Here is a 25151-nt window from a genome sequence, read left to right as displayed (position 1 = left end):
AGGTGTCACTGATTTGTTTAATCTATTGCTGCAACACTCATTGCAAGTATGACAGCCCAATTGAGATTTATCCTGATTATATATCAAATGAGAAGTAGCTATGCTGAAACCCATTGTACAGGTATATTAAATGTATAATAGCCTTGAATGGAAGAACAGGTGTTTTTCGATTACAGTTATTGCCCTTTCAGAACTCTGAAGAGCCTGTGAGACAATACTGAGTGCCATATAAAGCCAGCAAAATCTAAAGTGTGCTCCCAAATAAGAGACAGCAACTCTGCTGACCAGAGTTACTACTGTCCCAATACAAAATCTAAAAAAGAAAATACTTGTGATGCTGATAGGTGTTAATACTGTCACACTTCAGACATTGCAGCTTGGGTAAGATGTGCATGGCTAAGTCCTCTTAGCTGGGATTCGAGCATGCGACTTGAAGGGCAGGACTCCCATTCTCCTCTTCTCAAGCTATATCACTTGTATTGAAATCTGGGATCTGCATGTTATATATGTTTCCCTAGGCCAGTGATAGTGGGAGATCAGTATGGCTAGAGTTGCACCAGTCAATTGAAAGGTGTTCTCAACACTTCAGTGACTCTGGCAAATCATCTGAATATGCTATCCAATATGGAAATAAGATGTATAAACTGGACTGTACCTCTTTTTAAAAGGTCAATACCGTCACGTGTTAGCATGGGAACGAGGAGTCAATGAAAGGCCCCCGAAGGTGAACCCTATGGATTGCAATCTCCCACCACAATTCAAACTTCTCACAGTGCTCACATGTGTGCATCATGCCTGCTCACATGTTAAGAAGGGAGTTCCAACGTTATGCCCAGTCAATCTTCATGCTCTTTGATAAAAATTAACATCAAGTGCAGGAAGTGTGCCATTAAATGTAGAGCAGTTCTGAAAGGTGTGGGTGCAGGTACTGTACGATTACACGTTTAGAAGAACTGCTGAGAAGTAATGGTACTCCTGCATTAACTGTATGGACCCAGCATTCTGGCTAACTTTAGGCTGATTGACAACTTACCTAACCTATCTATTGTACACGATAGCACCATACCCAAGTAACTACAATTTCACCTGAGACCCCAACTACCTGCTGTCACTCGGAACTCATTTGCTCCAGATACAGCAGACTTAACACCTTGTTCTCCTTTCTTTTGGAAGTTGCAGGCAGCCTGCCATGCAAGCAGTCACAGGCATCCTGCCATGCAAGCAGTCGCAGGCAGCCATTCAATAATTGGCTCTGTACTTGTGCAGTTCGTTCCCACAAGTCTGAAGTCAGGTCTGGGGGAGTCCCGTCTTCTTGGTTTAGGACAGTGGTTTGCACCCCAAGAACCTCTTGCACTCTAAGATTACTTTATTACTCAGACATTTAGTCAAAGAAATACTTGCTAAATGCTCCTGTGGCGACCACATTCCCGTCAATCAATAGAATGTTTAGGGAACGCCTTTATCGTCCAACTTTCAAAGCTTAATTTTTGATTGTTCTTCCTAAACTGTTTGATTGTCCTTCTTTTACTAGGACTTGTCTTCCGAGTTGGATAGCACATGGTCCTACTAGATGTTTCATTTCACATTGACCATGACCAATAGTTGTGGTCATTTTCTCAGACGTTCTTAACAATGGTCTCAGCTGATTGTTAGGTGACATTAAATGCTATATTTTAAAACAAACCGAGTAATGCTACATGTCAAATGAAAGCAGACCTGCCCAGAAGCCTTATGGCTACCCCACTGTATGTATTGCTGAGATGCTAAGAAGAAGAAGGCTGTTGGCTCAGCTCAGAATCAAAACTTTGAAATGCAGGTTAAACACGTTGCGTGCATGAGGCCCTTTATCACATCAAGCTCTCTTACCGGATGGGAACCCAGCATCTTTCTTTAACGTAAGCACCCACCTCTGCAGTAGGTGCATACATCAATTGAGCTGCATTTCCTATGACGCTGGTGCTGCTGAGGGTGCTGTAGGGCTGGGGAAATGTCAGTCACATATCAAGCACACATAATGTATGGCTTTGGCAGTAAGACATCTGTAAAGACTACCCTTTTGGGAGAAACACAAATATGTACATGCAGTCAATTGTCTATGAAAGGCAGACAAGGCTGGCCAGTGTCTATCACTTATAAGGCATAGGCAACTGGGAAAGGTCAGAATCGGTGGCTCATTGAGAACATTGCATTGTGAAATCTCCCATAACGATGCCAGTTTGCCACTCTGACATGGGCGTGTAGTAGGGGAGTTCAGAGATTACACCCACCCAGTGCCTGGGCCCACTGCAGATACTGCACACAAGTAGTTGGTGTGTCAAAATACGGCCTCAGAGAAGTCAAGTTACTTTCCCATTAAGAGGCATGGCAGTACAGATGAGAAGAGTTGATGCTCATTGCCAAACGAAACACAGATGTTCTGAAAAATGCAGGTGCTTTTGGCATTATAAAAGTGTAACCGTGAAGAGACGAGTCAATACTAAACAGTTAAAAAACAGCAGGGCTACTGGAAATGTGGGCATTGTGTCACTCAAACTATAAGAGCTGTGTTTCGAATGGCAGGTTTTGTCAAATAAAATGCATAGGTGCCCTGAAAAGGAGAGATGGCAGCCTGAGCAAGGTCCTCCAGTGCGCATTATAAAAGGTGAGCGTTCAGATTGCATGCCTGCCCTCATGGATGAGACATTGAATACGTATTCACCTTTTCAGAAATACCATAACTATAGTTCATATTCAGAACATAGAAACAATACATAGCTGCCATTATCAGTGGGTAATATATTTGCATGCATTACGACACCTTGGGCAGAGCTTTTTCCTACACCTGTGTGGGTTAGGTAACCCTTTTTCGTGCTCTGCCATGGGCGCAGCATGAATGCCACTATGAACTACTACTCAAAGGCTCCCACTTTGCTTTGAAACCAAGCAAGCATAGAATTGATGTTGCTATTACTAGCCAGGAGACAGTACTGCCCACTTTGCAGTTCACGATCTTTGAACAAACATGCGTTCAAAGAAAAGTAAATGTTCACAGACAGCATTTCTGTCTGCTCTCCTTCTGACCTTTGTCCACCATGTGAGCGAGCATGACATAAAGGCAGAGAGCAAGTCGGTCCCTGTGGTGTATTAAACACAAATTAATTAGTTGTTTGTTTATACTATGCATGTCATATTTTTTTAATACGTTTAACCAATAAACATTTGATCAAAAAAAATGTTAAAAACAATTAGTGTTTTTTTTTGTTTCTGAAGTGGGAAGAGCTGCTTGCAGATGCATTGAGGTGGAGCTGACTGCAAAAGATGGGCTACATTAACACTATTAATGAGTGACAGCATTTTGTTTAAATCAGAACTGGGCTTCATTGTGCTGCATGTTCTTTCTCCCTGGTTGAATGATAATGTAGTATCTTGGGTGTCAGGAATCATCAAGCTATACACAGGAACCACACCAGAGCCAGATATGTACAAAAGGTAAGCTTGCTTTATTGTTCCAGTTACAGGGAGGCAGGTAAGTAAGGAGAGCAGGTAAGGAGCTTCTACTCCCTCTGGCTCTCTATCTCTTTCTCCCCAACCATCATCCATGGAACCTAGGTTCCAGACCCCTCACCACATTCCGAGCTCCTCTCCACTTACACACACACAGCTCATCCTGCCAGGTGCTGGGTCACTACATGCCTTCTCAAAAGAAGAAAAGGAAAAGACTGCACAAATACATAAGGATTAACTATAACTCCTTTTGTCCTGGTCTTCCCCCAGGGCCCTAGGGCTGCCAGCCTCGAGTGCAGACTGCTACCTGTGAGCAAATTGACTTCACTAACACTCACAACCACCTATACAGAGCATTGCTCCTTCCATTAAGGCATCCCACACTCAAACCCTAGACCTGCCACGTCTAGGCACAACCTCACCTTCACTACAGAGCCACCCAGTCTCTTCAGTATGAGCAACCACTCTACCATCCAAAAATCCTGTAGAGGCTTCGCAACAACTGCTCACAAACACATTGGGGGCAACAAAAATAACTCACACTCCTTTAGAAGGGGTTCAACAAACATCACCGCTAATCACCACTAAACACAACCTCTTTAAAACACAAAAAAGAAATGAAAAGACAGGAAAGAATCTCACAAAACAAAGAGCACATGAAACACTGATAACCACAAACCTGATAACCATAAACGGTGTGGTGCCTAGCAAATGCACAGACTCTACATACTGTGCAAATACTGCACACAAGCACAAAAGGTTGAAGGAATAAGTGCTTGCCATCATTTATTTTTAAAAGGGCAAATAAACATCGCTCCTCAACTTCCACAACGGGAGAATCACTTGTCAGAGCCTAACACTTCAACAGGTCAAAGCATGAGCACATGCCACCTGACACTAACTGAACTCGAAAACTAAACCACGCTGGCATGTCTTCTGTGTTGCCCAAAACCACTTCCCTAAATCTCAACAAGGCGTGTCAAGGGAACTACAATCCTACCACTCAAAATGGCACTACCCGGCAAAACAGGCCTTAAAATAGGAACACAACTGCACATCCTTACTACAACACTCCTAACATTTCCAAACACACTAGAGGCAGATGTGGCGGCCTACTCAACAACCTACCCCACATCCAACGATTGCATGGGAACCTTCCCCACGCAAGACGTACCAACCATGTTTGATCAGTCTCCAGAACATCTCAGCAGACACTTTATCCTAGTGTCCCATGAAAACCTACATACTCTCCACACTAGGATCCAACTCACCAGGATGTGTTAACTCGAAATGTGTCCCATGTCCTACTCAATAGCATCTCACACATGATCTACAAAATACACTATTGGACTCGAGTCCACTTGGATGCCTAACAACTCTGAGTCAAATTAACCACAGGTCTACACAGTGGCACCGCACATGGCCAGCATGTGAGCCACAAAATGTAACTCCATACGTGCTACCTCTTAAGCATGCACACACTTCTACAACTAACTTCATGCATGTCACAAGATAAAATGCAGACACACACACACATCACTATTCATGCTCCCCCAACAATAACTTCATGTAGGTATCACCCTAACATGCATCTCAACATAAACATACACTCCAATACACGGCCACTCTGCATAGACACATATGCTTCAAATCAATGTGAAGAACGAAGGGATGTACAACACTAGACGGAAACGGTGGTGATTAGGCACCGTTCTGCAAATGTGCACATAATACAAATAACACATACCTTTCTATCATTACCACATGGAATGTAAAATACATCATTTAAGACAATTATATGCAACCGAGAACATTTCTTAATACTGTGCAAACACCACATTAAAATAGTTCTGCGCATGTATCTCGTACAAAACAGCAACATCACCACTGCATGTAAACATGAAACTGTCATTGCCACTCGTGTTCTGATTGAAATCATACATTCCTACACTGTGCAAACATACTTCATCGACATTTAAAATACTGACTTCATTTAAACTCCTCATTAAAATGTACAATAGTTATTCTCAGCAACATTTCATCTATAGTTAATTGCTGGCTAAACTGCAGCACCCGTAATCGTAAACTAAGTGCAGCTGTATCTTAAAATTCTAAAATTCCCCAAACCTCTCGAAAATTACTTGCAGAAATCACGTTGTGCAGACACTATAATCTGCACAACAGAAAAGCTGATTTTTCTTTTTTTGTGTGCAAAAGCTGAACTTGCTTTATTGTTCAAGTTACTGGGAGAAAGGTAAGAAAGGAGAGCAGGTGACAACCTTCTATTTCCTCTGGCTCCACCTCTTTCTCCCCAACTGTCATCCCTGGAACCTAGGTGCCACCTAGGTTCCAGACCTCTCACCTTCTTAGGTGGCTCACCACACGTAGAAGTTACCCAATTAAGCTACCTAGCCCAAGTCGAATTTGCCTATTTTGTATGCACCTAGCCAAGTCGAATTTGTCTATTTTGTATGCACCTAGTCCAAGTCAATTTTCCTATTTTGTATGCACCTAGCCAAGTCGAATTTGTCTATTTTGTATGCACCTAGTCCAAGTCAATTTTCCTATTTTGTATGCACCTAGCCAAGTCGAATTTGTCTATTTTGTATGCACCTAGTCCAAGTCAATTTTCCTATTTTGTATGCACCTAGCCCAAGTTGAATTTGGCCATTTCCGGATAGCTGGACCCCTCACCCCTACCCCAGGCCACATAGACTATACTTAACATGGCCTCCAACCACTCCAACAGGCTTCCATTTTCTGACTCCATTCCTCCCACCCCGTTCCTACCAGCCTTTTTCACACACAAGCGCCATAACCACCAATCCACAGCTACCCCACCCACCAACGATGTGCCCAAGCCCAAATCCACTGCCAGAATCACATCCCACACACCACCAGTGCACATAAGAAACACTAGATTAGGAGCCCGCACATTCACAGCACACACCAAAACTCACAAACTCACACTGCAGGCGCTCCTCCCACCCACTACAATCACTCCTACTCCAAAACCCCAACATCCCACCGCCAAACACCATATCCACACCACCAACCACCATACCAACACTGCCAAACTGAGCACACATGAACATTCCCAAATCCAACTTGCTCTCATTAATGCTAGATCTTTACAAGCCCATGCCACAGAAATACATGACTTAATCTCTGACCTCGAGCTAGACGCTCTAGCCATTACAGAAACTTGGCTTCATGAAGCCTCTGAACCAGCCATATGCCAGTCCCTCCCCCCCGGGTACATCATCCTCCGTCAAGATAGTCCAACACACAAAGGCGGAGCTGTGGCCCTAATAGTCAAAGAAACACAAAGGCTAGACAAATTAAACCTATCACATCTGAGAACTTCGATGCCCTATCAGTAAAAATCTCCTTCTCACCTAACAACACCATGAAAATGCACCTTATCTACCGGCCCCCAGACCCACTCTTGAACTTCCAAGCCGACATCCTACACCTCTGAGGTAACAACTTCAAACCAAATACTAAAGCCATACTCCTGGGAGACCTGAATCTCGGATTCAATGACACAAAAGGCAAACACAGCCAAACCTTTGCTAAAGCCCTTCTGGACCTACAAATCATCCAGAGAGTTGACTCTGCCACTCACACTAAAGGCCACATACTAGATTGGCTAGTCGACCACAACTGTAGGGTAGATATCAGCTCAAACACACCACAACCATGGACCGATCACCACCTCATCCACTTCTACATCCCAACAAACGCAACTATTACTCAAAACCTTCCCATGCCAGCTGCCCTAGCCAGATCTAAGAAACTACTCACGAAAGAGAGAATTTGCCCACTCCTAGAAGTCTCAGCATTAGCATCACCCATCTTTAATAACCCCAAAGAACTAGTTGAACTTTACAACACCACTATCAAAGAGGTCATCGACACAATTGCCCCATTAGAGACTAAAAAAGCGAAAAAAACTCTTCCACGCCAACTCATGGTACAACCAAGACCTATGAGACCTAAAAACACTCAAAAGACAAGCTCTTAAAAAATGTCAATCCTGCCCCTCCGCCCCTCTACGTGACTCATACCTAACTATTGTTAAACAATACAAAAACGCCATAGCCGTAGCTACGGCTGCTTCACATAATACTAGAATTGATAATGCCCAATCACACTCAAAAGAACTATTCGCTATCTTCAATGAGCAAGCCATACCTCCCACCTCCAAACATCAAACAGCCAAAGACGAGAAATGGTGTAATGACATCCAGAAGGCTATGCTTGACAAAATAGACCTACTCCAAAAGAAAATCAAAGCCAACCTTGACAATCTACCTAAGTCTCCTCACAAAACACGGTCCGCCCCTAACCCTAAGCACCCTATCCAACACAATAGCAATCCTCCACTGCCATTTACCTTTAGAAATGTAACCGCTCCTGAGGTCTTACTCATTATGAAACAAATAAAACCCTCACTTTGCAAAGGGGACATCTGTCCAGCAAACATAATCAAAGACTGCGCTGAGTCCCTAGCGCTGTTCATTGCAACCTTTATCAACGCATCATTTGCCACTGGCTCAGTACCCTCCTCCCTCAAGGAAGCCTGGGTTCACCCACTGCTAAAAAAGCCCACTCTAGACCCAGATTTGCCCAACAAGTGCAGCCCATTACAACAGTGCCATTTTTGCTGAAAATCCTGGATAAGGCTGCTTATCTACAGATACAAGCCTACCTTAAATTTCACAACATCCTAGGCAAGAGACAGTCCAGTTTTCGTCCACGCAATGGCACAGAGCGCTACTCAACCTAAAAAAACAACTCCTAAAAAATATGGATAAAGGCAAATGTACCATCCTCCTACTCCTTGACCTGTCGGCTGCGTTCGACCTAGTCGACCATAAAACACTAAAGACACACCTCACCAATACAGCTCACTTCTCGACTGAAGCCACAACATGGATCTCATCCTTCCTGGAGGGCAGGGCTATGAGGGTCTACTCAGACCAAGCGTCAGCCACTCCCTCCCCCATCAACTGTGGAGTACCACAAGGTTCCTGCACCTCCCCTACACTATACAACCTATTCACACTCCCTCTATTGAACGACCTAGAAGAATTCAGCATAACGTTCACCAATTATGGCGACGATACACAAATTCTTCTCCTATTAACTGGTGATTACAAGCAAGACCTAAAAACCCTACAGAACACATATGCCATCATCCAGGCCTGAATGGCAGCCAAAGGCCTCTGTCTCAATGGAGACAAGACAGAGATCTTACTGGTGGGCCCTAAAGAATCCCTCAGCAAACTAGACAGCAAATACAGCACCTTCTGAATTGAGAACTCGGTAATCACGGTCTTCTCTTCTGTAAAAACTCTGGGAGTATACCTAGATTATACCTTATCCATGGATAGACATGTTAGTTACATCTCCTCTTCAGCAGCCCTAACAACCAAAATAATCAATGCAGTAAAGCCTCACTGATCCACTATAAACTGCCTCAACATCGCCAGGGCCACCATAGGTGCCAGATTGGATTACTGCAACATCCTCCTACTAGGCACTTCTGCCAAAAACATTAATAGACTTCAAATCACACAGAACAACGCCTTGAGAGCAGCCCTCAACATTCCTAGGAGGGAACACATCTCCCTAGCAAGACAAAATGCCCACTGGCTCCCAGTCAAAGAGCGAATCCAGTTCAAGACTCTCACCATTACCCACAGATGCATATCCCAATCTGCCCCTGGCTACCTTACTGAATGGATACAACCAGTCCAGACACTCAGACCCAAAAGGGACCTGTACGCTAACCAACTCTCAGTCCCCAACTTCAATAGAGCTAAAGCTGGCAGCTTGAGTTTTGAAGTCCTAGCGCAAAAAGCTTGGAACTCCCTACCGCCCAAACTGAGAGCTGAAACATCCCTCATGGCCTTCAGAAAAGCACTGAAAACCATCTTATTTAAGTGAAACCCACTTAAAATACTACTGCAATGTGAATAATGTCTGTAATATACAACTGTACCCACGCTCACTGTTCCCATGTAACGTTATAACTTTAGCTATGTCTGTAACCATGTCTCCATTTGTTTTCGTGATACTCACCCATGCCAAGAAAACTTTCTTGTAACAGCGCCACGATGCCCGAGGGCAGCTGTGCGCTTTAAAAATGCAAATAAATAAAATAAATAAATAAATGTTCCCAATGACTACCCCCAGAGCTCTCCACTTAACTCTTGATGATGGCATCACTGAACCCACCCACTATTCACCAGCAACAGACACAATGTTACTGTGCATTCCAGGCAGGTCCGGTCTGAATATTGCCATTTTCAGAACTACCTCATTTGTACCTGCTGCATGTCTTCACCGCAAAGGAAAAGAAACACGTCTTTCTTTTACAAATGATCACAGAAGTATGTTGTGTAATTATTAGGAAGCAAAGCTCTGTCCAAGATTCTTTTTAAATATAGACAAAAGATAGGCCTTTTTACTTTCGTTTGTGGTTTTGTTCTTCTGAATTTAGAAAGGTGATTTGCACCCAGGGAAGGGTGCTTATCAAATCAGGTGGCTGGAACAGTGGGCGAGAATACATACTCTCCACCTGCTGCTTCCAGCCACCCAAGGCCCTTCCCAGGGTTGGGCCATTTCTTTTTTTTTTAATGTGGTGAGGTAACAGCAAACCTCTGCCTGTTGCATTACCACCACCAAACCCACCAAAAATCAATCTTTACCACTTCCCCATCACCTCCTTCCCTCCACCCTTCCTCACTTACCTGCTGGACCGGAGCTTTGTGCTCCAGTTCCGGTGTTCCACCCTTCTACCGGCCACCATAGAAATGGTAAAGGGATTTAATCTGTTTTCCCTATGGCAACAGCCATCTTTTTTGCATTGTTTTCCTCTGCAGATTGGCTGTTTAAGCGACGCCAATCTCCTGAGGGAAAAACCATTTCGACCCGAGGGTGCGAATGACTTTCACCCCTGCTGAGTCCCACATTACCTGGGCTCGGGCTGGCGGGCCATTAAAAGCCATGTCCGCCACCCACAGCAGGAATGAATCCATATTCTACCATTTACGGTCGAAAATGGATCTCTGTATTTTCAGGCCACAGTCAGCTGTACAAGGGAAAGCTCAGCAAATGCTTGCAGATGGAATCATTAAACGTATGTTCCCATCAATCCAAGCAAGTATGGCCAACGCTCATGCCACTCCTTTCCAACCTATGCAAGAATCACACTTACCATTTTGAACATTCTGCTTGACATCAACAGAACCTCCCACTTCCCCAACCTTATTTTAACTTCCACTACCACAACTTCCAACGCCCCTTTGCAAACAACACAGCATTCAATATACTTCTCTTCTATCACCCCCACGACAAACTCAGCCTACTCCCGCATGGGCGGCATACTGTATCATTTAACATTTTTAAGGAAATCAGCCATATTGGTTAGACAGTGCAGTAGAATTGCAACACTCACATCAAGAAGTCCACTGGGCTGTATCCAGTTACTGCTGCATTTTTGCATGCGACTGCAAGAGTTAGCTATGCTTGCCAAGACATGGGTGGATGGAGACCCATATTGTTCTTGTCGCATGTTCTGATTGGATATTTTGTTGTGTAGTAATACAGTTTTATTCAGACCATATGGACACTTGTTATCGATAAAGGATGGGTAAGATCTCAAATTGCCAATGGGTGGGTGAGGAACCATCATTGAGCGAAGATGCTGTGGGAAATGCAAAACAACACATCCCAGAATACACTTCTGTCCCATGCAGTAAATCACACACATCAGGCAATACCAGGATACTGTACTGCAGCAGCGTTTTTCTTTTCATAGTGTTGTAATTCAATGTGACATGTATTATTATCATTATTATGATTACTAACATTATATTTATTGAATGCAGACTTTCGGGAAGCAACAGAGCAACAACGTCATAGGGGGAAGTGCACAGTGAGGGAAGCATATACACAAGCGAGGGGAAGATGATAAAGGGGAGGGAGACAGCGTCAGACAACTAATTAGCAAAGGATAAACAAGCAACTAGGCGAGAAAACAGGGGCTGAGTATACCCAGTCTCAGGTAAGGTGGGGCGTATGTGTGGAGCTAGGTGTTAGTGAGTAGCCATTTCTTGAAAAGGAGGGTCTTGAGCTCCTTCTTCAAATGTAGAAGTGAAGGTGTGGCAAGTGACATGATGACCGGGAGGAAGTTCTGGATTCTGGAGGAGGTAGAAAGAGAAAACCTGTCTTCTGGTTCTTTCCTTTCTGTTCTGGTGGAGTTCAAGACTGCAACTATGCCATTCTCCTCCACACTCATCACTTTAGAAGCTATGTTGAATCGTCGTGCTTTCTGGATCTCTGGACAGTATTTCTTGTTGATCGTCGCTCTGAAAGCAAACCTGTGCAATAACGTCCGCCTCCGGTGTGTTTGTAACGTTACTGATGGTCTGCACCAACAACCAAGAGGGAGATAAACACAGGTGAGTAGCAGGGAAACGTGATCTTCATGGAGAGACGATACCATGGAATATGTTTGTTTTCAACTCCATGAATGCACTTCAGCCCCCCATTCTCCCATTAGCCATAACAAACATGTCACAGTAGCTACTGTTCTGCAGTGTAGGCCCTGAGAGCCAAGTGCAAAGACACCTGACATGCTGTTTGTAAGCTTATAAATACTGTGAGCTAAGGCATGATTTTTTTTACAGGATTCCTTGAAACAGCCCCTCTTGGCTACTAAAGCCACAGGGTCATATATAGAATATTGTTTTATTGATTTGGTGAATTAAATTATTATAATAATAATAACAGCATTTCTAAAATAATATAATAGCTCAACTGAGTTGCACAAAATAAGATTGCACATCGCAACCAAAGTGCAGCCAACGACTTAAGAAGCACATGTATGTTATTGCATGGCCGCATCTGAATCCATGCATAAGTTAAGTTGTGAAGACTTCATTAATAATTACTTTTAACTGGGAGGTTGAAAACAAATCTGTTGACAATCATGAATGGAATCAGAGATGTGAGGACGCCTAGTGCAAACTGACAAACTATATTGTTTTAAAGCGTATGTAAACATGGGCAAGCTTCATAACAAGAATATCAGTGTGTAAAGGAATAGACAGGGACTTTAAATAAGGAGATCAGCTGGGCCTCATCATGAGCTGGGCGGCATCCCGGCTTTAATACCGCCCAACTGTAATAGCGTTAGTGTCCACCGGTCCGGCAGTATTACCGCTGTATCACGGGTTGCGCGTTAACAGTAAATCCCCATCCCCATTGGGTCCACACACTAATACAGCTGGCGGTAATACAGGGAACTAAAAGGTATTTTCACCTCCAGAAAAAAGATGGAGGTAAAACAGCCCATTTAGTGCCCAACCCGTGATGGGGTCAGCCGTTAAATGTGGTGGTAATGCTGTTACCTCCACATTTAAGGGCTACAACCCAACTTGTGATGAGGCCCACTGTTTGATTGAAATGTAGAATATTGTTGTGTAAACTGATGGGGTGAGTTCAAAATATAATGCATGTAGAACATGTTTTGTCCTTTTAATGGAAGTGCTAAAATGGAGCAGCCAGGCAAGCAAGATTGCCATTGGTCTAATGTTTGAAATGTATCTGTTTAATTGACTGCAAAATGGCCATCTGCCAAGTGGCTATGTTTAAACAGGCCATTGGTGAACAGTCACAGCATCACTTTGTTGTTGAGGTTGTTGATGGTTTGGCTAGGCCACAGAGTACTGCCTTTCCCCGCACAGTAACGCCATATAGATGTGGGGTGGGAAGAATACAGAATAATGAGTGAAATGGTGTGTGGATGGGCCCATGATAACCCATGCCCTCTGTGGCAAGACCCACTGAGGGCACTTCTGCTGGGACATGATGGCTGAACCAGTTTACTAGCTAGACCATTGGTCGAAAGTGTACGAAAAGAAGTAGTGGAATTATGTTCGCTGCTGGACTTCCCCCACTCCCCACAAACCCCATCGCCACGCCATCTCCCAATTGCAATCAAAACCTCCAAACAAACACACCTGCTGTTTAAGGGAATGTTCTGTCCACTGCACTGAAGGGAAAGGTTCCACTTCTTCCCACACTTTTATTTTAAAACAAAACCATTCCGGAACAGTTTTGTTTGAAAAGAAAATGATGGGAACAGTAAACCGTAATTAAAAAAAAAAGTAGAGGAGCACTGCTCCCAACCGCTCTCAACCACTGAGATGACAAAAAAGAAAGAAAGTGAATAGCCCCATATTAAGATTCACTATACACAAATGGTTCCTCCTCTTCCTTCAATACTACATATCAGTAGGGGCATATAAAAGGCATGTGTGGCTACGAACAACTCATCTGTACCCTTGCACACACTGTAACACTTGAATGTGTATGTCAAGGTGTAAATTGTTGATCAGTAGACTTAAAAGCCTAGGTAAAAGCCTAGGTAAAAGCCATGATGGTCCCTTTACATTTGCAGGTGAGGGTGGAGGCATTGATGAGCCTAACATGTGTCATCCTGACATTCAATAGACTACACCTGTATGTCCTGAACACAACACACACTGGAACAATGTTCTCAGAAACGTAAGCATTCAATCATGGACAAAGTATTGGTGGACGAAAAGGTTAGACAATTCACCCGATGGAAAGCAAGCAGCCAAACACGCTTGGTTCTAAACTCATTCCTGAGTCTGTCCTTTTTTTTGACATTTATCAAAGACACCACTGAACTTGGCTTGGGTAAGCCCTTGCATGCAAGATCCCATTTCGTATGGCCCAGCTCCTTACACACAAAACAACCTTTGGGTGGTGAGAACGCATGTGTCCCAGTGTTAGGGGTGCCTGCTCTCGTCTTTTTTAGTGCACGGCTGAGCTACAGTTTGGGGGTTTGTCTTCATTCTTTTGGGGACCTGACTTTGAGTAGGATTGGGTGGACCTTTTTCTTTCCCATCCTTGTTTACTTTTTTGTCCACCTTTTTCTCTTCCAGTTTGGGTGTGCTCGCCTGAGTCTTTTTCTGGGCTTGAGTACTCACAAACCTGTTGGCAGTCTTTGCAAGCTCCCTAGGGTCTGTGATAATCTTGTCCACTAGATGTTGGTGTAGGTCAACCTCACAATCTTTTCACACACGCTCACACGCAATCAAATTGTACATCAATTTAATTGCGTCAACTTTGTTAGCAGTCACCCACCCCCTCAGATATTTCAAGTGTGTGAATGCTTCAAATGTCTGGCCGCATTTCTTTCTGAGCTCTCTGAAGTTCTTTAGATGCTGTTCTGTGGTTTTACAGAACTTCCTGAGGAGGGCTGCCTTCATACTCTGATAAACGGGCCTTTCCTCAGGAGTTAACTAAAGAATTGCATCAGTCCCTGGTGTCGGTAAGTGACTCACCAGGGCTGCACCCCTCATCCACCTCCTCCAGCTGGAATTCCAGCTCGAGTGCTTCAAACCAGTCGAAAATATCCTTCCCCACTTCATAAGCCTGTACTGAGTCTTTGGTGATGTGCCTTCGGGGCTTATCCCTGGCTCTCTGAAGCTCTTTAGATACTGTTCTCAGGTTTTACATAACTTCCTGAGGAGGCAGCCTTCATACTTTCATAAACGGGCTTTTCCTCAGGAGTTAACTGAAGAATTGCATCAGTCCCTGGTGTCGGTAAGCAACTCATCAGTGCTGCACCCCACAGTACCTCATCCACCTCCTCCAGCTGGAATGCCAGCTCGAGTGCTTCAAACCAGTTGAAAATATCCTTCTCAACTTCATAAACTAAGTCTTTGGTGATGTGCCTTCGGGGCTTATCCCGTGCACTCTGGTTTGAGCCACTACTGCTGCCTTTGATGGAGGTGGATCTGTTGGCCTCTTTCTTCTCTTCAAGCACCAGCTTACTCAGCTCTATGATGGCCCTGCCCTGCTAAATGGTGACCTTGTCCCACTGTTTCCATTCCTTCAGCACTAGTCTCCTCTCCTTGAGTAGGAGCTTTCTAACCGCTACCTCATTAACAGCCGGAACAATTACTGGGTCCCTTAGAGACAGTGGTGAGGCCTGACCTGTGAGATACCACACTAGCCCCTGTCCTCACTGACACTCTTGAGTGTTGAGAAACCACACTTGCCCCCGGACAGGATGAATGACGAGAAACACTCTCATGCGGCCATCCTCGTCATTTACCCCCTCTGTAAGGTTTTGTCTATTGGGGTACATATGGCCTAGCGTGTCCCCTGGGGTCTTCTCTCCAACTGCCCTCACTTCTACCCAAGCTTGGAGGCTGGTCAGCAACTCATGTTTATTAACCTTATTGCTGTGGGGAAGTCCCCTCTTTTGACATAAGACACGCAGGACATCCTTGGTCATGCCTTTTATAGTCTCAATGTCATGCTCCATGACTATTACAATTACCTAGCAGTGACTAAAAGTTGCCTGCCACAGTACTTTTATCAGTGCGTTACTAAGCTGTGCACAAGGCTCCAACTGGTCCGACCGCTTGCCACCAATGTGCAGAATCAACTTCTGGGGCACCAGTGGTCATGGGATGAATATCAGTTTCTAAACCTTCAATCAACCCCACACCTGTAGTACACCAGAAGGGATTCAAACAGATTGGAAAACAAGGGAATTATAAGACGTCCAAGTACAATTTTGGTAACGTGGACGGAACAGCAGGCTTATTTCCGCAAGGTTGTGGATCATTGGTTTGTTACAACACAGTGAAAATACAATTATTACCCAATGATAAAAGGGTCTTCGCAGGGCTCATGTCCTTTCAAGGCGGATGGCCCACAGCTCAGTCGGGGGTTAGCAGGCAACGGCCTGGTCTTTATCCAGAGACTCTCCGGAACTTCCAACCTAGGAAGCTTGCTGTCAGAACCTAGCAAGGCAGGCTGTGTACTGGCTGGGTACCGGTTCTGGAGCTGCAGCACAGGTCCTCTGAGTCTGGTATATCCCTTTGTTCCCTGGGAGATGTTGAGGGGAGGGATCTTGTTTCCCTCTTGGAACTCCTGCACTTTCTTCACTGGCAGAAGATGTAAGGTAAACTCTACCTTCAGCTTGGGTGCAAATGAGTCATTGTTCTTACTCCTTGCAAAGCCCTCAGATGATCTGATCAGTGAGGGGCTCATCCCTCTTTTGAAGTCAAACAGGGCCCAGGGATTGTTGTATGCCAAACCTAACCTAAGTGAGCCAATCCTAGGTCTCCACCAACAATCTTCAGTGATGCTTTAGGTAAAAATCAGAATGCTTGGCAACAGACAGGGGAAGGATAACAACATATACTCCTAAGTCCCACTCATCTTCCTGTCTGCTGTACATCAAAGTGTCTCCCTAATTAACTGAGCCATATGGGCGTTAAATAACAACATGGGCCACCTTTGAAGTAGGGGTTGCAGGCAGACTTTTGTCTCCTGAAATGTATATATTTCCCTGCTCTGAAAGGAGCAGTTCCAGACAGGACATTCAATGTCCTTTCATACCAATGAGGGGTGTTAATACCAAGATGACACATTGCATTAAAAAGAGGTGTTGGCGTCTGGTCTCCATTGTCACTTCCTGCACCCAGGCCTTCCCTGAGGCCTGCCTTAATATTCTTCAGTATTTGCCACCATCACCAAGGTTTGACAATGGAGATGCAAATCCATGGGGCCTTGAAATTCTAATCCGGCTGCCCATGGCCAAAGGCTTTTGATATACATGGGGTTGTCAGATGTCAGTTACGCATGACAGGGGAGGGCGTTGTTGGTAAGCTGTGTCCTTCCAGAGTACATGACTATTTTCTGCTGTGTGGTGAGCGTGGAAAATATGTGCGGGAATGGGCCCACATATTTTCAGAGGTTGATCTCCCCCATCATTCATCTTTTAAACAAAAAAAACTAAAAAAAAGCCCAGGCATGTGCACTATTCCAGTGCAGATGGTTGAATACCTCACATAATGAATAACCATTTTACATTGTTGTCCCTAACACTGCCAAAGACGACAGAAAGGTTATGCTATTTCAAAACGGAACATTGACAACAGGAAAGTTGTTTAATCATAACTACTGACACATATCTGAGCAATCTCCTGATTAATATTTTTCAGCCTGCCACACCATTAGAGAAGGAGAAAGACAATATTCAAATCAAGTTTGGGCCCACCACAAAAGGGTCCAGTCCAGCTTGCACTGCCGAATAACATTGCTTTGGCAAAGATAAAGGTTGATGACTGAAAAAATATGGTCTAGGGGGTTACCCCGAGCATTGCCAGAGGATATGATAAATTCAAAACCTTCTATCCATCAATCTTCAGTTTGGTAATTTCCCTCTGAGTGGGACATGTATGCTCAGACAGAGTTTGTGAGCCTAGAGTAGCAAGTGAACCTCACTGATGATGTCCAGTGAGGCTGAAACATGATAGGGGTAGCTTGTGGCCTTGTGCAGAAGGGATGTGACTAAGCAGACCGACTAAAGCAAAAAAAAAGGAAAGTGATCCTACAATCTTAACAACTGCACTGTATAGATGTGGATAGACTGGCAGCAGTATGAAGGCTGACTGGGGTTGTTGTTTAATCTTTGTGGTTGCCACCCTCTTCAAAATATGAAGCCATAATCAATCATGGCTAAATTCAATTTACAGAAATATGACAAAGAACTACCAGTATAACTGGAATGTGGGGTTATTTAGAGCTTATACACAAACTATAAGGCTATGGGAGAAGGAAAGGAGGATTTGCATATAGACGCATGGCAGAAAAAAGATACAAAAAGGTTTTACGAGCTAATTGCCAAACATGCTGCTCACCGTATGACTGTTAAGACCCTCCAGATACAAGCTCCATTAAACATCTGGGAACATAATTTAGTTCGCTTTATGCAAGAATATGGAAGGGAATAATAATGGCACCTTTGATTCGGAACAGAAATTACTGGGACTTTATTGGGTGTGGTGGGGGCTAGGTTCATGAGTGGATATAATTCCATCACTATTAGTGAAATTGCAACTGCCATTGAGCTGATGGCTGCCAATAAGAGCCCCAGACCTGCTAGATGAAGTGCTTATTGATAAGTTTACGAACATTCCAGAATTGCATGCTCCTACTTTGACTGAAGTATTCAATTCTATTTTAGGGTCTAAGTCCAGGTCATCAGAAAGCCGGGAAAGGGGACGGCACTATTGCATCTACATACTTCAGTGTGTTCTGAAATGAACATTTGGATTTGACATGACCCCTCCTTCAGTCTATAAAGCTATAATATTGTGTCATGATTTGTCATTTCATGAAATGGTACACAATGTAATGAAACTATGTTATGTTACCTTGCATTTGTATAGTTTTTCCTGCCATAGTTTATGGTGCTGAAGGGCATTTGCCTGTCAGAGGCAAAGGAGGAGTATGATAGAAAATTGAGTAGTGGTAAGGGGGAGCCAAGTTGGGTAGATGCGTGGGAAGAGGGTAAGCGGTGGTAAGGTGCTCAGGAAGGCATGAAAAGGAAAAGGTAGAGGGGGTATGTGTACAATTGGACCAACTTTGTCGTGGGAATGTATTGTATGGGTCAAAACACCAAAAGGAGGGATTGCTGCAGATTAGGAGTTCACTGTGCCACAGGGTATGTCTGCAATGTACTCACTGCATAGTGATCCTGGGCATGTTGAATCCATGCCAAAAAAAAAAAAAGAACAACAGATGGCAAAGCCCTTCTACTTACTTCCCTAGGCCCCCTACAACATTTGAGGGAGGGGGGGTGGTTATGTCAGAAATCCGAATTTGCCAAGTTGTACATGTCTCAAGATTCAATGTTGTGAAATGTAATGTCATGATGTCATGACATATGTCACGATATGTCTTGATATGGCATATCATTATAGCATGGCCAGTCATTTAATAGTATGTAAATTCATGATGTCATGAACAGCATAATATGTTATGTCATGATTGTCATGATACATCATGACATGTAACGTGATGATAAGCAGTGTCATGTTATGTCATGATATGACACTTCATGATACGACAGATCATGTGATGGTTTAAATTTAATATTTGTGCCAGGCCATGAAATGTCAGTACATGATATGTCAGGCCTTCATGTTTCATAAAATGGTATTGTATGATAGCTTATGAAACAACATAACATACAATCATGTTATGACAGGCCCAATACGCTTCAGGTTTGATATTTCAATTAATCTCCAAGTGTGTAATTTCTAGTAAACTCAAAGTTTTACATTCCAGTCAGGCTGCCAGTTGTCAACTCCCAGTAAGCTTGCCTTTCCCATAATCTCAGGCTCAACATTTCCAGTAAGCATGGCATTACATGGAAGTTCTCAGTTTAACATTCCCTGTAAGGTTATCTTCCAGTCTAACAAACCCAGTGAGATCACTAATTGACATACCAAGGAAGCTCAACATTTGACAATACCAGGAAGTTGGCCTTCCAAGTAAATTTCCATTTTGGCATTCCCAGTAAGCTTGATATCCCAAGTAAGGTTGACATTTTGCCTCTAAACTCCATCTTGCCTCAAACTTACATCCCAAGAAGCTCCAAGTTCATACAATTCCAGTATACTTCACTGGGAATTCCCAAATCAGCCACAAACATCATTAAGAGAAAACGGACATTGGAGACACTCTGTTTGTGAAACTCACACTGAACAGATTTAATGTATAGCCTTGTAATCTGAATAACATAATAGCAAGCACTGCGATATGGCTTGAATCCTGAGACCAGGCTTTCCAAACCCTCAGAGTACCAACAACGATAGAAGGTGAAAACTGTTTTTCTGTCAGTTTATAAAATTAAAGAAACATTTGCTGGGTACCATACACAAAGGTTAGTGAGGTTGGAAGCATTACAATCCAAAAAAGTCAAAATGAGTACAGCATTTAAGGTGGTCACACTCACAGGTTAAGGTCTCACATACAATTAGCACCCAGTTAATGCACACTGTTTAATTAGGTTTCATGGAACGAGGGCTTGATTTCCTGGTAAAAGACTGCATTGCATCCGGTAAGCTGGCGTCCCATTGTCTTGCTTCCTTTTTCGGCCTTGCCCCCTCACACCAGGCCATAGGATGGCTTATGTTGCATCTTGTTTGGTAGTACTGAATCTTTTGCTTTTGAGGTTGGCTTTATGAAGGGTGCTGGGAGGGTCTTGATGCTTCCACCAGGCAAGCATCTATTAAGATACTTGACATATTTACCGCTTATAGAGTTTTTACACTGATAACTGCTCACCACTGTTTAGAGACAACTTCCTCTTATCCAATGTCCAGCGCTGCTGTTAGTGCTAACTAGATTCCTATTGTAAACAAAAATGTGTTTACTGCTCGAGAACAGACTTCTTGGATGTACCCAATGAGCAAGCAACCAGAATCACATATGAATTATCAATTTTAGATGTCCTCTTATATGTCTAAGCATTTTGTTTTTAGTAGTACTCCAATTTATGACCAGGTGTTCAAAAGGGCAGACAAAAATGTTGCCATCGACTACGTGCACCTATCATGCTCTACTGTGCCGGAGTTGAACGCATGACATGCAAGTGGTATATACAATCATCTGTTTCAGCTAGACTAAGCTCTTTTGGCAGTACCATTATATTGGGGGACGCCAACATGTACGTTAGCAAGAGCTACTTGTTGTTAATCGCCAATAGGCAGGAGCTGCCGAGCAGAGGTGCTGGGGTGCTGCTAATGTCCATGAGAATATTTACCATGATATAAGTAACTTCAAACACATATTTATTTCATTTTATTCGATTAGTTGCTGTCTCCTAAAAATTGTCAAGAATATCAGAATGCAGGAAACCAATTGAAAAAATCACTGTGAAGGCCGATGCTTTATGCTATCTACCAATGCTCAGTGATCTGGTTTAGAAACAACAACAGTCAAATGCTGTCCGACAGGATCACAGTTTTGGTTTAAGCAGTTAATGTCTGAAAGAGGCAAATTTGCAGAGTTAGGCAATCACATTGGCTGATGGTACCGAGTAGCTCATTGCCAGAGGATTTGCACCAAACTGCACAGATATAAATTCAGGACAGTTTTTAAAATCTCTTAAGACAGACTCAGTCACAGGAATCATTGTGTCATTCACAATCGCACCATCTGTAAAAGTACATTTGTTTTTCACTGAATAATTAGTGACTAAGAAGGATGCCTCTGTAACTTTAGTTTACCTACTTTTAGGATCACAGGTACACAATCCCTCTCAATCTTACTTTTTTTTCCCACTGTAACTTAGGTGCCGTAGATAAAAAAATGCAGATATTCTTTATACACTGGAAGAAAAGAAATTGGATTACCACTCTGGCTGTAAATGATACCTCTTTTGACATGTGTTGGATGGTGAAACTGCATCCATTATTTCAACAAGGTTAGTTTAGTTGTTTCCTTTGCACCTGCATGTGCAAAATCGATTTGAAAAATATTGTAATCAATTTGTTATACGTTTTAAATCCATTCAGCTTATACCACATTCTGCTTTGTCAAAAAATAAAATCCACTGCCAGATTAGCCTATTCCCAATTCATGAAAACTACTTGCATGCCAAGTCACACAATTCAGCCAAGGAAAAGCAAGCTTAGGCCTACTTTGTTGAGTACTCTTAAAACAGTGTATGTCAAAACAATTGGCATGATTAAAAAAATGAACATGTGGAAACCATGTGATCAAGTGATATGCAAATAAAATGTATATCACAGTGCTAAGATAACATTCAGTTTTATAGCAATGACTTGAAATGTTCACAAATCATATAAAGACCCAACCAGACAATATATGAATCATTATATTAACAGTTTGAGCAAAGAGTGTATGGTTGTAGGGACGGTGACTAATTCATAATGGGTGGTGACCTGCCACCAGTTTTCTCTTTATGAAGGAGGCAATATCACAGAGAACAGCTCACAGGATCACTGCCTCTTCCTACTGCCGGGTGAAATATAGCACCTGCATGTCAGAAATATAAAGGCCAGAGTCATTTGTACATGCACATTGAAGTATAAGGCCAGCATAGAAATGGTGATGTCAGACATGAGGCCCATTGAACCAAAAAACGGCCAAACATCAAAGGAAGAAAGTGGGTTTCAATCTCAAAAGTACGAGGATATGTGCAATGCATTTAAGTAAGGAAAAGAAAGACATGTAGCTGACAATGCTGTTTTACTCAAACCATGGAGAGCTGCACTTTTACTTAAAGAGACAACAGTGCATAAATTACCATCAATGTAATACCACATTGTGCTCCAGTCATCTAAATCGAAACCAATCTTCTTGCATTTACAAGAAATAAAATAATTTCCTTTTTTATTTTTCCTTATCCAAATGACAGTACGCAGAGAGAAGTGCTCACTAGACTTTCAGAGTTTGAACATGGTTTTCTCATATGACTGCCCTATACATATGTACAATCCAGAAGTGATATTCATGTATTTTGGAACAGTGAGATTAAAGCAGTACATTGCACCTGGATATAAGGCCCAGGTGCCTTATAAAATGTCATGTAAAATGCATTGTGTGAGAGATTAAAAGCCATGGCTTGCAGGATTTTTAGATGCAGCTAGTCATTTCTCCTGAGATGGAACTTAACCTCAGAGACCTTTCCTCTGCTGGCCCAGGGGTTGGAGGTCTGGTTATCAACCATCATGTAGGGCCTTACTTAAAAATTGAAAAATAAATACACGGCTTGGATTTAAACCACAGTGAAAACAGATAAGGCAATACATGTTCTTTCAGCAGAAGTGACCTTGCCGTTACAATTCCAATAAAGTGTCCATTAGAGTTGCTATCAGGGCCATCACAGTCCTTGAAGGGAGAGGCAAACATAAACATGAGCCAGGTTCTGGCTGATCACATGGTCAAGGGAAAATGAAACTGAAAGCAAATAAAGAAAAAAAACTGTAATTTAGTTAATGGGAAAATACATATTATTGCATAAAGGGCAGTGTATATACCACAATGGTCATTCCAGACTTTTATTAAAGGTGACAGTAACCCCCTTTGAATCATGCTAAAACGATGTTTGTGTGATAAACATAACTAAAGTTATTAATGACAATTTGATTTGGGCTTTCCCTTGATGCCGAGAGATTTGAAAGTTGGTGTGAGGGTAAAGGAAATAATTAACATGAGAACTATAAGGTGGCATATTTTTCAATGATACATCTCCTGAATAAATTAAGGAAAAAAATATCTCTGCATAGGAAAGGCATTCAAATTAGCATCATCTGATTTGTCTTAACATGTAGTTCTTAAAAATATATTCATACATGTAAAGATTTGAAAAATTAGGGTACTTGCCATGTTGATAGATTTTTAGAGTTTTGAACATGCCAATTCCACCTGTCAAATTGGGATGATAAAGCTTTCTCCTGCCACAGCTGTCCTAACTCACACCCTCATCTCCTTGTCTAATTAGCACACAGGTGGGAGGGGGTAGAGAAAACTAACCAATCCCTTTTGCGGGAATCATGACAAGTCGTGATGTCATGTGCCCTATAAGTTAACCAGTTTGCATTAGAACTGGGCTTTTTCACTTATTCTGGGAGGCAACCTGCTGATGAACATTTGTGAGAAACATCCAAACAGAGAGGTGCATTGGAGACAGGGAACAGGAGACATAGAAGCTGACTGGGACCCCTTGGAAGATTCAGAGGAGACCATCCTTGACTGACACCCTTGCTGTCTCGGCGGTGCCCTGCTTTTCCCTTATGTCCATTACAATGCCTCTCCTGTAAGTAAACCTATCCCCAAAGCCATAGTGTGTGTTGGCCTTGCATGTTCAAGCATTGCTTTAGTTATTTCCTCATAGCAAAATATCCTGTTTATCTGTGTAGATCCTTTGCATATTTAATTAAAGTAAATCAATTAATTCCCCTACAGAAATCACGGGATGTGTTTTGTTGGCATTCAAAACCATCAAGCTCTTCCCAGTGTGTTTTGAGCCAATATAGACATAAAGATTTGCCAAAAGAATGAATCCCAAAACCCTGCAGTGTGCAGGGGGAAAAACAAAATTTACAATTGATCCCCTCCATTTTAAATCAGAAGTGTGAAGCCTGGTATTTCTTTTGCATGTGTGGTAAAAAAACGCAATTTCCCCTTTGTTCCCATTGTACTCTGACCAAAACCACACAGTCCTGCCTGTTATTTTTAGGTGTGGTGAAACAAATTTCCAATTGCTTTTCTTTCCCTCATATTGCATCTGTGATTAGAATCCCAAAACAAGTTTCATATTGTTTTCCCACTCTCTGCCAGTGGCCTTCAATTCAGAGGGGTCAAGTTGAAAGACCAAAGAAAATAAAAATGAAATACGCCAATCACGAGTTCAGAGTTATAAGTATACTTTTTAATTAAAGTACAGATAGCTATCTGGCTCTCAAGCGCCTCACAGTGTGTACCAGCAGACAATGTGAGGGAAGAGAGTGCTGGACATCACAAAGCATGCATTATTTATATACAGTCCCGGTCATTGACCAGCCTGTCCCCAAACTAATAAGTTACAAAAAGGGTTCATGCCCAGTTGACATGAAAAATATGACAATATTGTCTTTAGGTTTAAGACATGTGTTTCTGTACATAGAGTACAATGGTGGCAAACGTTGTTCTATTCGGCCATGTAGATCTTTCCTTGTCCTTGATCTTAAAGTAAGTCCACTTTCAAGAAACACATTCTGCAAAGGCACATAGTTTTAGTTGTC

This window comes from Ambystoma mexicanum, chromosome 2p (genome assembly GCF_040938575.1).
Source record: "Ambystoma mexicanum isolate Mex_15411 chromosome 2p, UKY_AmexF1_1, whole genome shotgun sequence".
Lineage (NCBI taxonomy): Eukaryota > Metazoa > Chordata > Amphibia > Caudata > Ambystomatidae > Ambystoma > Ambystoma mexicanum.
The sequence above is the reverse complement of the archived record's forward strand: the minus strand, read 5'-3'. Positions refer to the sequence as shown.